Consider the following 17,314-nt stretch of genomic DNA (forward strand, 5'->3'; position numbering starts at 1 on the left):
ACTATTACATCTACTATAACTCAAAAACCATATAAGATAATTTCACCACAAAGAATATAAGAAAAATTAGTTTCCTGTTCATCATTAAAATTCTTATTTTGAATTTATGATTAAATACTAATGCACTGGTAAAACTGGATCAAATTTCAAAGAAAATCAATTAAAGTTTATTTTGGGAAATAGCAATAAACTTCATTCATTTGCTACAGAATTTGAGGATTATAAAATAATAATTAATAAATACATTATGCTAAAAAGGAATACAGATATAAAATATAAAGATCATTTCAGTTAAAAACTTCCATTACAAGAACGATATTTAAAGACGAAAGCAAACGATGTGATTATGTATGTTAATAATACACAAAAGAGAGGTTTATGTTACTTTTTACATGCAGTAAACTAATTACCAACTTATTAACTTTAATCATTGGTCTTATTTATACTTATTTTAAAATCAACTATTTTGATCTTAATACAAAGTAAAGTAATTATGGCTATGTATATATGTATTCACCACGTCTCCTTCAAAGCAAGTGGGGCGAATTCAACAAATTTTGCACACATATTATATAAGATAAGAGAATACTGTCAATTTTTCAACCTGCAGAAATTAACTAAATATTCATTTAATTAAGACGTTTATTTTTTCGACACTTTGAATTATAATACCATTTTTTAAAATTTTTCTTTTATTTTAATGCGTCTTTTGGCTATGATTTCATTTGTCTTATAGGCACGATTTAACTATACTTACTTTTAAGTCAATCACTTAAACAAAAACAACCTTTCTTATTTCAGCATATGTAAACAAAAGAAAAATGTAAACAAAAGTTGCAATGCTAATATAGTGAATATTAATAACTTGTGGAAAAAATTAGCTGTTTCATTTTTAATTAAAAGCAGATGATAAAACGATTTGTATATTATAATTCTTTTATACAAAAGTAGTTTTAACGTTAAAAATATTATACATTGTAACGAATTGTAATCCAGAGCAGCATTGGAAATATCAACTGGTAAAACATAAAGAAGTAGCTTACTTTATTTTAAATATTCTTACTTTAGTCAAAAGAAATTCAAAAATTTTCTTAAATATGCTGAAGCTTTTCAGTAGTAATGTGAAAAAAGAAAGGGATTAACAAATGCACTATATTTGCCATTTATAAACAGATGAACGTAATATGAATATTATATTAACTAATTCTTTTCCATTTTAAAATTTACATCAAAGTATTGTGAATAGATTGAAATCGATGAATTATTGGTTTCCAAATCGAAATAAATAATTTGTACTGCGAAATAATAAAAAATAATTCTTAGGCGTTTTTTATACACTGCCTGCACAAAGAAAATTTCATTTTTTATTAATAGAAAAGAATTTTTTAAATCAATTTCGGATTGGAATATACAGTAATTAGGCTACTGTTAAGAATCGTTTAATGTTACAAGATTTTTCCTTCACAATTTAAACGCACATTTGACTATAAAAGCAAAAAACGGCAATAAATTGAAATTTTAGCTTCATTCTAAGGGATTTAAGGGATATTTTTAAGCATGCTGAAGATAATTAAAATAATTATTAATTAATTAATTATAAATGTAATTTGTTAGTTTATTATAAATGTATAAAATTAATTATAAACGTAACTGATATCAACATTTCCCTAGTTGCTAGGTACCTTCTTTGCAGTGGCTATCACATGAACTTAAGGATGAAATGAGATGCATTATGAAAAGGAAACTCAATATATACTCCTATCCTAATTATTTTCCTTATCCCGAATTTAGAGAATTTTATTAAATTCTCTGACAGTATAAAGAAAATTCATTATTGAAGCATTCTAACTTTTCTTTGAACGAAATGTTGATGTTTGAATGCGATTTAGTTTACAATTTTACTTCTAATTGAATTATTAGTTAATTTTGTTTTAGATTAGAGTTTAATTTTAATTTTAATTTTCATTAACACTTTAACGTTAAGTTAATGATTCCATTTGATTGAATTAGAGAGCATTTTTAGCAATTTCAATATCTCAATAAAAATAATGCTCGAAATATAAAATATTGCAGCTGCATTCTTGAAACAATTTTTTTCTCTTAATTAATTCTTTTTTTCTCTCAGAAATAATATATATATTTCTTTTGTATACCACAAATCAAAAATATCATTATCTCGGATAGTTCTCTGTCAAAAAATTTCTATAAATTAAAAATTATTTACAAAATATATATGATATTTGTAAATTAATATATTAAAATTATTTTCTATTTCATAAATGGTCTTTAAGAGCAGGAATTTACATTTTATTTTTAAAAAAGTTAAAAGTTTTTTTCCAGAACAGAATAAACTATGAATAATTCTCCATCTCAGCTATTAACTTTAAAAGTTTATATTTGATAAATTAATGAATTAATAAATGAAAAACATTCTTCATGTCACATAGTAAATTAAAAGATATGTTCAATTGATTTTAAAATTGATTTACAATATATTAAAATTTATAATACCAAAAATTTAAATATATTTTTCTCTCTTAAATTATTTGTTTTGAAATCAAAGGAAAAAAATATTAATTTTTCAGAAGAAATTTTAAATTATTCATAAATAATATATTTTATCCTAAACATATATCAGAACAGAAAAAAAGGAATTTATTCTTAAATAATTATTGGATATTTTTTCCTTAATTGTTAATCCAAACTTAACCCATTCAATAACTGTCAATAAAATAAATTTTTCAATAATTAAAGCTGCAGTTTTAAACAGACTTCTTCAAAATTTAAAATTTTTATGTGCTTTACTATTTAATTCAACAACCGCTATGAGGCGCCACATTTTATCTGCCTTTACTGCCGTGGGTGTGTCCTTTCTATAGTTTAACATTTTCTGCAACTTTAAATTAGACTGCAATTCTGAATTTTAATTTTAAAAATAAAATATCTAATATTTTCATAAGAGAAATTTTAATAAAAATAACAATTATACTTTTGTTTTTCAAGGAGGTAAAAATTTAGATATTTTTAAAAACTGCTGTATTGTATTACTAAGAATTTTCAAATTAATATTGTTGTAAAGACTTAAAGAAAAATTTTTAAATATCAGAATGTCATATATTTTTATTCTATGATGAAATTCTCATTCTAAATATAAATCTTCAGAATTTTTTGAATCCATACAATTATTTGTTGTGTTATCCATATTTATTCAAATATATATGTATATGAACAATTAGCACAAATTTGGATTTTTTAATATTTTTATTATGTGTTTCTTACATTCTAAACGTTTGGAAATGAAATATAATTTCTAAACTACAGTAAAATATATCTAAAAAATTTTGTAATTAACATGGAAAAGAGATTCCTATGCAAAATAATGGATTATACAGTTTCGTCTATTTGAACTATCGATATTCCATTATAGCTCTTTCAGTTCAGTAAAATAAATTCATAAATTTTAATTTAGTTTAAAATTTTAAAAGTATATTTGTATTTATTACGGAATTGAAATTTGAAATGTTCTGGGAATAGTTTAATAATCTGTCTGTTATACTGCATATGACATGATTTTTATTAAGAATTTCTTTAATTGTTGCTTATTTATATTGGTTAATTTTTTATTTAATCAAAAAATCTGAAAGCAAATGCTATAAATTATAAAATTACTCACGTACTGTAGTTTTTTTTTTTTGTCAGTTTCATGCATAATATTTAGATCTGAGTAAAAAAAAAAATATATTCTTCAAATTATTGACACCCAAATTTCTTGCTAAATTTTACTTCCTCAAAAATTTACATACATTTAATTTTATGTCAAAATTTCATTTAATTTATAAAAAAATATGACCTTTATTTTATAGGTTAAAATTTTATAATTTAATTACCTGAATGCAAACAGGAATCTTAAATGTTTTGCTTCAGTATAAGTACAAAAAAATAAGTACGAAATATAATCTTTTCAACATTTCTCATATTTAAAGAAAACTTCTATTCAATTTTATAATTCGATAATCTTTAGGGAATTAATTTATAATCGAACTCGAAAGCTATATATCAATGGTTGAATTCAAAAATTTCTGATTCATTTTGAAATCTATTCATTGTACAAATTCAGTTTCCTTTCTTTTTGATGATTATATTATTTTGTGTGAAAAATAAATATTAAGTGTCATTTTATAGATTATTCAATGCTTTATTAAAAAAAGAAATAAATTAAAATATTTACCTTTCGAGTCAAAGTAATAAAAATCATTATTACAGTAGTAAGTTATTTAATTTTTTTGCAATATAATCAAACCAGTTTTTATTTTGAATAGTTTGAGATATATTATTGAACAGACAAATATTTTTGAAAATGGCTTGCTGTATAAAAATTATTTACAAAGAATTGATTAATGATATTGATATAATTTATTTTCTTATTCAGCGAATAACATTAGAGTAATGCAATGAAAATAGTGTTTATTGTTTTGCCAGTCCTTTTATGCTAAATACAATTAAGAGATTTTATAAAAGCACGGTTCATTAAAATGTACTACTTTAAATAAATAAATACAAATTTGTTAAGAAATTCATGGTTACTATACAATTTTTCTGGCCGTCACAAACTGTCTCCTGAATTCTCTGACATAAACTAAATATTTAAAGTTTCCATTAAACATGTTTACTATATAAAATATTGTTAAAAATTAAATTTAATTATTTATGTTATTTTCAAAGCACGATTCTTCTATGTTGTTAATACATTATTATATTATAATGAAACTGTTATCAAACTTATAAGCAAATATTTTAATTCAGTTGTAGAACATTCTATTAATGAAAATTGCTAATATTTCAAAATTTGTGCGTATATTTCCTTTTCTGTGAAGCAAAAAGGAAATAATTATCATTTATAATTGTGGTTTTTGAAAAATATTTTTGGCAGTAATTTTTAATTTAAGAAAAAGGAGATTTGTAAATGATGTCATAAAAATATCAAAAATTTATCAACGTATTTAAAATCTCTAAAAAATATTTTCAATGCATGTTTACATTTGAATACAAGATCATTTAACGAGAATTAATATTCATCTATGAATTCTTCCACACAACATCTTAACTGAGTTTCAAGAGTATTTGAATAATAATAAATAATTTTGAATAGATTTTTCACTTTAAATGCAAAATAATAATACTTATTTGATAGTGTTTAAAAAATTAGATGAAAGCATTTCGAAAGTAATTCATTAAGAATTTCGTAAAATATGTATCATAAGAAGTGAAATTTTCTTACATTTTCTGTGATTTTATTAGATCTAATAACTATCAGTAGTATATAACTAGAACTTTAGAAACTGAACATAATTAAACATAACTTATTTAAACATAATATAAACAAATTTAAACATAACATAAAGAAATTTAAACATAACATAAATAAATTTAAACATAATTATTTAATAAAAGTATTTATTTCTAAAATCATTTTCAAAGCTAAGCGTTTCACAATACGCTCGTGCTCTCTCTATTTTCATAATGTATAAGAGGAACGAACTACTAATTATAAACTAAATCAAATCAAATCAAATTTTCGATTTACGGAAAGAAAGAATTGCAAATGGACGCGTTTTAAATATCTAAACATAATGCTTTGTTAGATACCTTTCTGCTGTACTCTTTGAATTGTATTTATCATTTTTATGATAAAAGTTCATAATACCATGAGGTCATAAAATCTGGGTAAATGTACACCACTAAATAAAAATCAGAGTAAATGTACAAAATACGATGCTTGAAACGAGAAATGTCTCAGAGCGATTTCTTTATAGCACTGAAGAAAACTTCCTTACTTAATCTTTTTATAAGATAAGAAAAGATTATTTAAAAATTATTTTCATTTTTTTTCATTTATGAAATTTTACTTAAAAATGCAAAATTGTCTTAGGGAAGTTTACACAGAATTTTTCAAGAAACTTTGCGTATTAATTTACAGTTAATGAGTTGAAATACAGTTCACTTTGAAAACTCATAATTAAGCAGTTTAAATTTATTTGATTTAGATATATTTATTACTTCCAATATATATTAAAATTTAGAATAATTCTATCTTAGCTGTGCACGAAATATTTCTTTTCATAATCATCTCTAAAAATAGAAAGGAGAAATTATCCATATCAAAGACTTGAAATTGTTTATAAAATATAAAAAATTATTAATGAATGAAGTCAATAAAAAGTACATTTTTTAAAAACTCACGATAAAATCAAAATCAAAGCTCGAAGCTGAGTTGCGAAGAGTATTTCCTAAATATATTTCCATTTGTTTTATCTATACGTACTTAATATACCTTAAACAAGCAAACTATTCAATAAGTAACAAAATTACTATTTTACTTTCAATTCAAAGAGCTTTTATGGTACTTGAGCTTGAATATTACTGTAATTTGCAGTAATCATGAGCACGATGGAAGCAAAATGGTCTCATAATTGGTTTGCATTATTGCGTGCTGCATGCAAACAAAAACTATAGTTTATATTCAATGATATTATTGCATATAGTGAAAGAAAACAACGAAACTCATATTGGCTTGAGTGAATTTGAAGTTATTATGTATAAAATAACTTATTATGTATGAATTCAATAGATACTTATTTTGTTGCAATGCTCTTGACTATATTGTGGATATTTGAATGATAATTAAAAAAAAACCGATTAAGCAGTAAAATATCAGATCAGATAGTTTCCAACGAAATCATCGGCCTCAAAATGAACTCTGAGATTTGTATATTTATCGACTTTTATCTAAATACTGTCACCAAATGTCCTTCGCTGAATTTTAAAGCAATCCGGCTAAAAAAAGTATTTGAACGTACGTATGCAGATTTTGCTTTTACATGAAAATGTAAAAGTATTAATGATATGTCTCGTAATAATTTATCAGTAAGTGTATGTTCATTAATAATTAAATTAATGAGTAAATGGCCATTTGAAAAACAGATGCGCCGTTGGCATGTAATAGCAATCGGTATATCATTATAAACTATCAAATATCTGTGCTGCTTTTGCTCTAGTTAAAACGGTTTCTAAATTTTAAAATTCTAAGAATTTCAGTTAAAATATTCACATCTGCAATTATTCATTTAATTTTGTGAATAAATTTAATGTATTCTAGGAAATTTTATTATAATTTGTAAAATTATAATAGACGATTCAGTTAGAATTAAATTTAGTTAGAATTTATTAATTCTCTTCCATCTAGACGTCGATAAAATCTGAAAACATTTGATCAAAATATTTTTATGGAATTGAAACAATCATTTCAACTAGAAGAAAAAAACCCTGAAATATTAAATATTATTTTAAATATCCAAAACTGTTAAACATTTGATGTAATCTTTTATAATTTAATTTTATCCTAAAATTATTAAAAGTCATTATGTGTTCCATACAGTCTATAATTGAGCCGAATTCTACCAATGTTTGCATATTTATAGATAGAACTGAGAAACGAGAGAAAAAATACTATCAGCTTTTGAAAATGTAAACATTAATTAAAATTGAAATTCAGTAACCTGGGGACAAATATCTCTCAAGAAATATTTTTATGCTATCTTAAATTTCAAAATTTTATCTTTTTAAAAATATCAATTTTATTTCATTCAAATTTTATTGATTTTGTAAAATTTAATAATTAAATAGATGTTCACAATTTTGAAATAGAGAAAACTTATAAAAACTCTGTTGGTGACACTTAGAGCAAGTCTACATTTATTTTATGATATTTTCATTTTAATTTTAAAATATTTTGGGTAGGATCTTTTATTGGCCCCAAAGAAATTCTAAAGCTTTTTTAATTATATTGAAAAATTACTACCAGTGAAGAAGTCTCCTATAATCTTTATCTGCATCTTGTACAAAGTAATAAATAAGTAGCATTATAATTGGTTAGAGAAGTTGAAATTTAGAGAAGCATTTTATCTGTATCTATTTCGTCATTCAGATTTAAACGAAAGCAAGAAAATTAAACTTTTGCCAGAAAATTGAAATATTTCTTTTATCGAAGAACAAGAATGGAAATACAGAATTATTATCAAAACACATTAGTCTAAATTATGAAAAATATTAAAAGAAAAAAATTACAAACAGCCAATTAATAATTTATAACAGATAAAACTACAAATTTGATAATTTAAATATTTTTTTATCATTTTATTAATTCTCAAAACTATTTAATTAATTTCCCAAAACGCTTATTAAAACCTTTTTTAACATCCGCCTTGTGATAAAACAAAACAAAAATTAAAGATTAAGAAAGTTGAACAAAAAGTGTTTATAGAAGAAAAATTAATGGTTTATAAAAAATCAGCTATTGATATTTTTTTAAAGTCTTTTGGTTCAATTCATTTTCTAATTTTGATTTTTTTTTAAACGTTTCAGAGAATAAAATAAATTTGTGTGGTATAATAACTTATACAAAAGCCGTATTTACATTAAAAATATTAGACGTGAAATATTTCAAACGCGGTCATTAGTGGTGATAAGCTAATATTTATTCTGACTGCAAAATAAATGCAACATGAAATTATTTTTTTCATATATATGCAGTTTTTACTAATTTTTTAAAGATACGTAACGACGTTCGGGATGAACTTTTAGAAAAATGTTTAAAGACAGTTATATTTTTGAATACTTGAATAAAAAAGGTTGAAAAACATCTACGAAAGCAAGTTATACCAGTTAAGTGGAAAAAGTTATTTTAAATTGGCAAGTCTTTTTCAGATTAAAAAAAAAAAGGTAGAAAGTTAAAATCTTCTCATTTAGAGTTTATCAAATGATTTGCTTAACATTTTAGAGATAGCTTAAGAAATACATTATCTAGTTCCTGAATTAAAAAATAAGCCGAATTCCTATCCGTTGTTGAAATATTGGGGTTCAACTGTAAATAACACGAAATTTTCATTTTTTTCCCATTCGGAAGAAATAAAATAACTATGAAATATTCCTAAATGATTGCTTATTTTCTAGCTCAGAAAATGTAGAACATATTCAGAAATTATTACACCAAATTTGAATAAAAGTTATGCATTAAATTTTAATTTATGAAATTTTTGAAAAGAAAATTCTATCAAAGATTATTTGATAAGACTTCATTCCAAACTTGTAACTTTCTAAAAAATAGACTTAGAAATAAAATTCTAACGGTTTTATAAAGATACCTATCTTAAATATGTCTGTAAAAATGGGAAATCTCGCAAAAAATTTCCATCAGAAATCATAATATTTCTGAGTTCTTGTTAAAGAATAATTTAGTATAGAAATGTAGAATTTTATTGAGAAATTCAAAACGATATTCATCATAAATGATTTAAATCAATTTTAAAGGCCTCTTTCTACCATAAATATACTTCATGTATTTTTTTACTGAAATAAGTTGTTAGGAGAAATCAGTTTAAATTATATTTCACAATTACGCAATCTGTTACTGAAATTAATTAACTACAAAATTTTAATTACAACAATAAACGATTCTTTTAATATAAAATATTACAGTATTACTCGAAACTTAGTAGTTTTCTTTTTTATATCAACCAAATTTTATCACTAAAAAATTTGATTTACATTTTAAATTACAGGTTTTTCATTGGAAATTTAATAAAAATTAAAAAGGAATTATCTCGTATTCATCCATTTAAAATACAATTCTGAAACTGTAAAAAACTTAATATTAATAATGTGTAAGTGAAAAAGTAAAACCATTATTCTACAGATCCTAATCGAATTTCAAACTTTAGAATTATTTTGAAAGTTGATGATTGAAATAAATTATATCCATAATTAATGACTAATAATAATTAAGAAATCACTGATAATTGCATAAATTCATATCATGAAACAATAAAGAATAATATTTTTTTTCTCTTGAAAGTGTTCTTAATTCAATACAAATTTATTTCTTTTCTTGATTTCTATATTATAACTAAAATAATCCTATTTAGAAACATTATGATATCAAAATAAAGGAAAAATTTTGGTTTGTTTCTAAGATAGGAGCAATTTTCCTTTCATGCAACTAAGGATTTTAATCGTAGAAGGAATTTGAAGAAAGATGGATAGATAATTTTATAAGCGACATCGTCCTTTTCTCTTATTTAGACAGATGGCGTCTTAGATCACACTGAAACGTTTACAGCAGGAAATTTTTCTTTCATAATAATCTTGTTTCTTATTTAGATGAAAATCTATGCGAAGATATCAGTTTTAAATTGCATTGAATGGAATACTCAAACGTTGAAAGACAAATAAGATGAAATAAGAACATAGAATGAAAATGAAGATGAAAAATGAAACAACCAGTATAAATATAAGACGTAGGTAAATTATTTTTTTTCTTCGTTATGCTTGTTATTATTATATTCGGCGAAGTTCTGTCCTCCTCCCCCCACCCCACCCTGTATATAAGCACAATACTGTGTTACCGCATAGAATACCCGCTAAAATATTCATCAAAGCCTTTATTTCTTTCTTAACAATAAATCTGTTTTCATTAATGCTGCCGATAATTGACTTTTTAAATTTAATATGAAACTTATAAGAAGAAAGAGTTAATACCGACAGGTGAAAATGTTTCTTTTTCTAGTATATTGATAGTTTTTTATTAAACATGTTTTGTCTTCGATTGCTTGATTCATCCAAAAAAAGGCATTCTGCATGTTATAACGAAGTATAATACTGCGAAACATTCCAATTTCGAATATTATTTTACATAAAATTAATCAGACACAGTGAACTAGAGTCGACTAGATAATATGAAATGTGTTTTTACAATTGGCACAGTTGTTCTCTTAAAATATTTAACGGAACAACTCAATACTTAGTCAACTTCGAGAAATGATTCCTCTACAGTATTCAATTAATATTATTATTATTATTTTTGTCAAAAATTGCATCATTGATTTCTAACAAAAAGCAATTTCAGGAAGAATAATAAATTTATTTAAAAGCATTTACATGAGTGTTTAACGATGTGGTAATTAATGTGTGACAAACTTATACAAGAAATGCATTTGGAGGATTTTAGCAAAACTGAACACAACCGATTTTTATCAGTTTTGTAATCTCATCTTAGTATCCGATTATGCAAAAAAATCTATCTCGTTTTATATCAAAACTTATTTTTCTCTTTTTAAAACTATCTAAAATGTTCATTTTTTCCCCAAAAAACTAAATATACCTAATTGTAAAAATTAACTATTTAGAATGAATATATTCACATTTGAAAGTCCTCAGACAGAACAAAACGTAAGTTTATTATAATTAATTTGAATGTATGTCTGAAAGTAATTTGCAAATGAACGTAAAAAAGTTAGTTTTAAATATCTGTGAAGTTTTATATAAAAACTGACCTTGCGAAAATTGCATTCCTTTACAATCTAGGAAATTGTTATTTAAAATAGTATCTATAAAACGAAGGAATAAGATATTTGATAGAAATTTGTGAATATGGATTTTTTAAAAAGAATTTATTTGCAGTACTATACATTTATGTAGGAAATAAATATATGTATCTAATGTACAATTACAATTTTTTATACTAATTCAAGTAATACAAATGTATTAATCACATTTCAATAAATCTTAAACTTATTTAAGTAATATCGATAAACAACAGGGACAACTCAAAATATTACTTATACATACATGCATATAAGAAAATTGATTTGAATTTTTTGATTGGTATCAAAGTTTCTTTAAAAGAATTTTTGTGACCTCTATACCTATATTAATATTCACTCATTTATTTCGGTTCTGTCAAATACTTATGTTTTTATATCAGTTTTAAAACAACTAAACAAAGAATATCGAAAAACGCGAATAATATAATGATAAATGCAAAATTTAACATTGTTACGGTAAAAATTGTGATAAAACTTGGTTATCGAGTGATATTATTGGTATACTGCTAAAATGACTTGAAATTGAAAAAAAGTATTGTTATACGTTTTTGTTACTTCAAAATATTGCCTCTGAAACTGAAAAATTTGTGAATACTGTAAGTATTGATTATGTGATTGATGTACTTGATTTTTCGCTTACCGAGATGGCTTTAAAAAACAAAAGCACATTAATTCCCTTTCCTTTTTGTTTTGGTTGTTTTTAGCAATATATTGATACTATCTAAATCTTTACTGGTTTGTTTATATCAGTCATACTTAATAAATAATGTCTGATTAATATTTTTTGCACATATAAATATATCATTATCGGAACTTTAAATATAAGTCGCTTTTTCTTGGTAACTCTCTTTACATATATTTTTTAAGCCAATTCATCATTAAATATTTGTGTTTAATCTTGAGGAACATTAAATAAAGTGAAAGAACAATGTTAAAAAAGGAGAAACTATAATTTCCCATGGTTTCGATAGCCACTATAAATTTCAAATTTAATGGAAAAGTAATTTGATATTTGTTTCTGTATAAAGAAACAGGACGATCAAAAGATATAATTGATTATTGAAACTTTTATTTAGAGATTCATTTTCACTATAGAAAGTTTGTTATTAATAAACTATGAATTCGACAATCTCTTGGAAACAGCTAATACTACTTACTTATGAGGCAACTTTCCCAATCTCATCTGTTCAAATTTGATTATCGAAGAGGAGTTAATTTTACAGAAGTGTCTATAATTGTGGCGTCTGTAGTAACGACTTTGACACAATTTCTCTAAATTGGAGATAACGTCAATGTTGGAATTATTAATTGAGACTAATGACAATGTTAGAATTATTGCGATCAGATGATGATTAACAATCTAAAGTGAAAACTTTACGGATGACTTCCGTTCCGTATGTCAGCTGCTCACAAATTTGCTTTTAGTTTTTATTAATAGTTTTAAGTAGGATTTTGTGGCAACGTTTGTCTACTCATGGAGAAAATCTATTATATAAAATGGATTGTCAGTCTGTTTGTTTGTTTAAATCTTGTAAAATTCCGAACCTCTGACAGAATCGAATAGAATTTAGCATATAGGTTGCCTAGCGCCTAGAAGGATTAACTACGATACTTTAAAAAAAAACTGCCCTCTGATTAAATAGAAGTTGGAGTAGAATGATTTTATATTTTCGCTTCATAACTTTAGTATACATCATTGCGCAATAATTAATTTTACTCTATCTTAAAATTTTAAAAATTACTTTTTCAGTGACAAAATTGTTATTTCTTTTCAATTAACTCTTTAATTATAATCATTTTTTTTAAATTAACTATTTTTTTTTCCGTTGAAATATGAAGGCCCATTTATTATTTAGTTTTATATATTACTAATGTAATACGCATGCTTTTGCCTTTATTAAACACACATTTTTTACTTTTTAATATATGATTGCTGTAATTAACGGTAACAGTAATATAAAATTGTTATATATATATTTTTTTACTATTCCTCGTAATTTTGTCTCGTATTTTAACACTTTCACATTTTTAATGCCTCATTTATCATTACATACGCCTGTCTTTTTAGCAATGAATAAAATATTATTTCTCTAGATAAATTTGTCAATTTTTATTGAAGGCTTTTATATTTCACCTTGACGGCTTCAAAGCTATTTTTAAACATGTCAACGGATATTTTTTTATTTTTGATAAACTTCAGATTTTTTTCACTTTTTTAAAACTTTTGTAATATCTAGAAATCAGGCATTTCCACTTTTTAACTATTACTGTCAACTTCGTCATTAATCCGAAAAATTGAAATATTCAATTGTGAATGTTTTATCAAACATTAAAGTAGAATTAAATGTCGTATCTCCTAAAACAGACTAGTATGTGAAAGTTGGTTATGAAATCTGCATGAAACCAAAAATATTTCCTCAATAAATAAACAAAAAATAAATAAATTATAATAATTAAGAGTTTTCACAAAATATAGTTTTTTTTTAGCGCGCATTCGTATATCTTTGAATGTACATTGCAACTTGCTTCATGAAAATTATTTACTTGAACGTATTTACGTGTTGTGATTATTGGAATTCTGTACTAAGAAGTAATTGATATCAAGTGATTTAAGTGTATTATTTTATCAAATATTCCAAGAAATATAAGCATTTAACATCATTTAGGCTGCCTTTTCTTAAAATTTATCTGAAATTAAAGTTTAATCTTTTTAAGTTACCGGGACGAACTTAGAAACTTCATCTTTTTTTCATGACTAGATATATGTTGTTGAGTTCTAAAGCCAGAGCTTCAAGTAAGCCTTACATGTGAATGAAAACTCAGTATAATTGCTAATCCGGAAACTTTTATATTAACTTATTAATTAGTATTCAAATTAGGGTTCAGAAATTATAGAATTAAAATTATATGAATTTTTCTTTTTCTTACATATGTATAAAACAAATAAAGGCAGGCGAAGCCCTGAGTGCAGCAGCTAATACAATTATTTATTGTGTATATTATTATTTGCAGCAGGCTTATAATAAAATTTATTGTATATGTAAGTTATCCCTATAAACATTCAGCGCATAAAAAAAACTGAAAAGTAACTTAATGGATTTTTATTAGTTACTAACTGATGTAATCTCGGCTTGACCATGTGTGAAAAATTTTATGCGAATCTATGAATGGTGTGGAATTACATGAGAATAAAACAAATAAATGTATTTTTAATTATATCTATAGATAGTTGAAGCCTAAGGAAGTATATTCAGATAAGTCATATCACTGACTCTTCGACCCACCTGAAGGCACACGGATAAATAATACTGAATGACCGGACCGCCGCAGCAGCAACACTGGCGGAAACTGTGGTTGAGTCCTAAAGGCCATCACCGGCCCCGATACAACCCTTCCCGAAGGAAGTACGTCCCATCATCGATGGGAGGAGCTAGATCCCAACCTTTTGGTGTAACCTCCAGGGTGGCGAGATCCAACCACCATACCGGAAACATATCATCCTCATTTCGAGGTGCCCCGTCGGGGGTTTAGTGTATTCAGATAAAAAATTTAATAATAGTTTGACAAGAAATGTTACAATGGGAGTAATTTTTTTTATTTGCTTAATTTGTCTATACTGAAATGTCTGCAATTTTAGTTTATTTTCCATTCTATGAAAATATCTTAGGTTAGGAATTGATACATAAACAAAATTATTCTAAAACCATCTTAATTCGTTCATTTTATTTTCATTAATTTTTTTCGTATTCTCATAAATTACATTCAATTTAAATTTCACACATTTTGTTGCACAGATTGTGATGGGGGGAGGGGAAATCCAACATGTGACATGAATAGGAAATGAACTTTCCTTAAAAGATAAAATAAATTCTAAAGATATAATGAAAATTACAAAAATGTTGGATGAATAAGCACAGTGAAGGAATATTAGCATAAAAAAGTATTTTTCAAGCAATTAAAATTGATGAGCTCCATATATGTTTTATTACAAGTGATAATTAGAAATAAAAAAATTTAGGAGAAGAAAAACTTAAAGACTTATTATCATTTATAGACCTATTATCAAAACTAACCAATTATCTGAATTTCAGTTATACATATAGTCATATATTTCGAATAAAAAAAAAAAGAAAAAAAGAAATCCTCAAAAAATTTTTTGATAAAACCCAGTAAGGATATCGAAACACCTGGCTTTCATATATTCAAGCAATGACAATTTCATACAATACGTGAATAAAAAATATTTAAACAACATTATTTTTGTAGTCATTAAATTAATAGGTTTTAGGTAATTTCATATTTTTTTTCTAAAAAATAACCTTTATTATCCAATTATTTGGATCGGATTTGGTTCTAAATATGCAGGATTATTGGAGCTTTATTGTAACTTTAAAATTTTGTAAGCATTCAACATTTTATGTATAGATATAGATATAGAGAGCTAGATAGATATAGATAGGTAGATATTTTGTTCAGGTTGCAATTATAATAGAGTGTCAAAAAAATTTTAATTTTTGATAATCCTGACGAATATGTTGTTAAAGGCTACTGGTATATATATATATATATATATATATATATATATATATATATATATATTTGTGTGAATGCACTAATAATATATGCTATTCGAATAAATAAAATAAACGATCGCTATCTCTTATAAACATTTTTTTAAGACTTCTACAAGGTTTCTGCAGAATACTAAATACAAAAAAGAGAAAGATGAAATGGAGAACATTTTAGATTTCCAACAGCTGGAAAATTCAGATTCAATAATATTGCTATACAATAATAAAATGGATATATAAAAAACACAAATGAAAAGCACAAATTGTATTATAAAATACTTCTATAAATCTTATAGTATTTATTAATGAGACGAACATGGAATCTTCCAAATTCATACATAAATGTAAGAAAGAAATCGAGATATAAAGGTATTAGTATTTAAGCATGAAATTTCTATTTCATTTTTACTTAATAAATACTTTTCATTCGAAACACACAAACCTTATTAGAAAGGAATTGTTGGATATAACAAGTTTTTTTTAGAATATTTAGGTAAGGTTCTACAGAATTTCTGTTCACATATAAATATTTTAATTCAGTTTACTCGATCAGATTATCGTTTTATCTTAGTTTTAAATATACAAAATGAAAAAATTCTAATCTCTTATTAATTACTTTGTGGCTATTAATACCCATTTTTACATTCAAAAAATAATTAATAAAGAAAACTGAATATTGGGAATTTGTACTTAAAAACTACTGAAAAAGAAGCCTACTTGGAATCACAGAAATATTAAAGAATTATAAAAAAAATAATGAACTATATAAAAATTAAAATTTGTGATATAATGAAATTATTCAAGAGGTTTTAATCGATAGTTTAAAAAAAATTACCTCACTTGGAAAAAATTCAACAAAATCTTGATTTTTGAAGCAAAATTTTCCTTTACTCAAAAATTTATTTTTATTTCCACTCTAAATAGAATTCTACTAATTTTATTTATAACGTTGCCATCATTTTTCTTTGGAAAACAAATTTATAGCAATAAAATGTATTCGTTAAATTATCGTCTGCGGTCATTGCAGTATTAAATGACGTAAACTTTAAATATATATGTGTTTTTTCCCATTTTAGAAAGAATAGGAAAACTCCTTCGGCTCTAAATATGATATAAATAGTGGGAAACAGCATAATATACATTTTTGTAATAATCACTGAGTTCTGTAATGGTAATAACAAAAAAATTAAAGTAATTAATCAAATTACACCCAATTTGGATAATTCCATATTCGCTCGATGAATGTAAAAGGACTTTAGTTTATTTAAATTTTAAATTCATTTCTTACCGTGTTGTTGATATCTG

General features: G+C 24.2%; 1 long non-coding RNA gene across 1 annotated transcript; it reads left to right on the top strand.

Moving 5' to 3' along the window:
- Positions 1-2,875: 2,875 nt before the first annotated feature.
- LOC129987162 (uncharacterized) lies at positions 2,876-15,958 on the top strand. Its single transcript, XR_008785571.1, has 3 exons — positions 2,876-3,006; positions 10,216-10,352; positions 14,664-15,958. It is a non-coding gene; the product is annotated as an uncharacterized LOC129987162 (long non-coding RNA).
- The last annotated feature ends 1,356 nt before the right edge of the window (positions 15,959-17,314 follow it).

Source organism: Argiope bruennichi, chromosome 1, assembly GCF_947563725.1.
Source record: "Argiope bruennichi chromosome 1, qqArgBrue1.1, whole genome shotgun sequence".
Classification (NCBI taxonomy): Eukaryota; Metazoa; Arthropoda; class Arachnida; order Araneae; family Araneidae; genus Argiope; species Argiope bruennichi.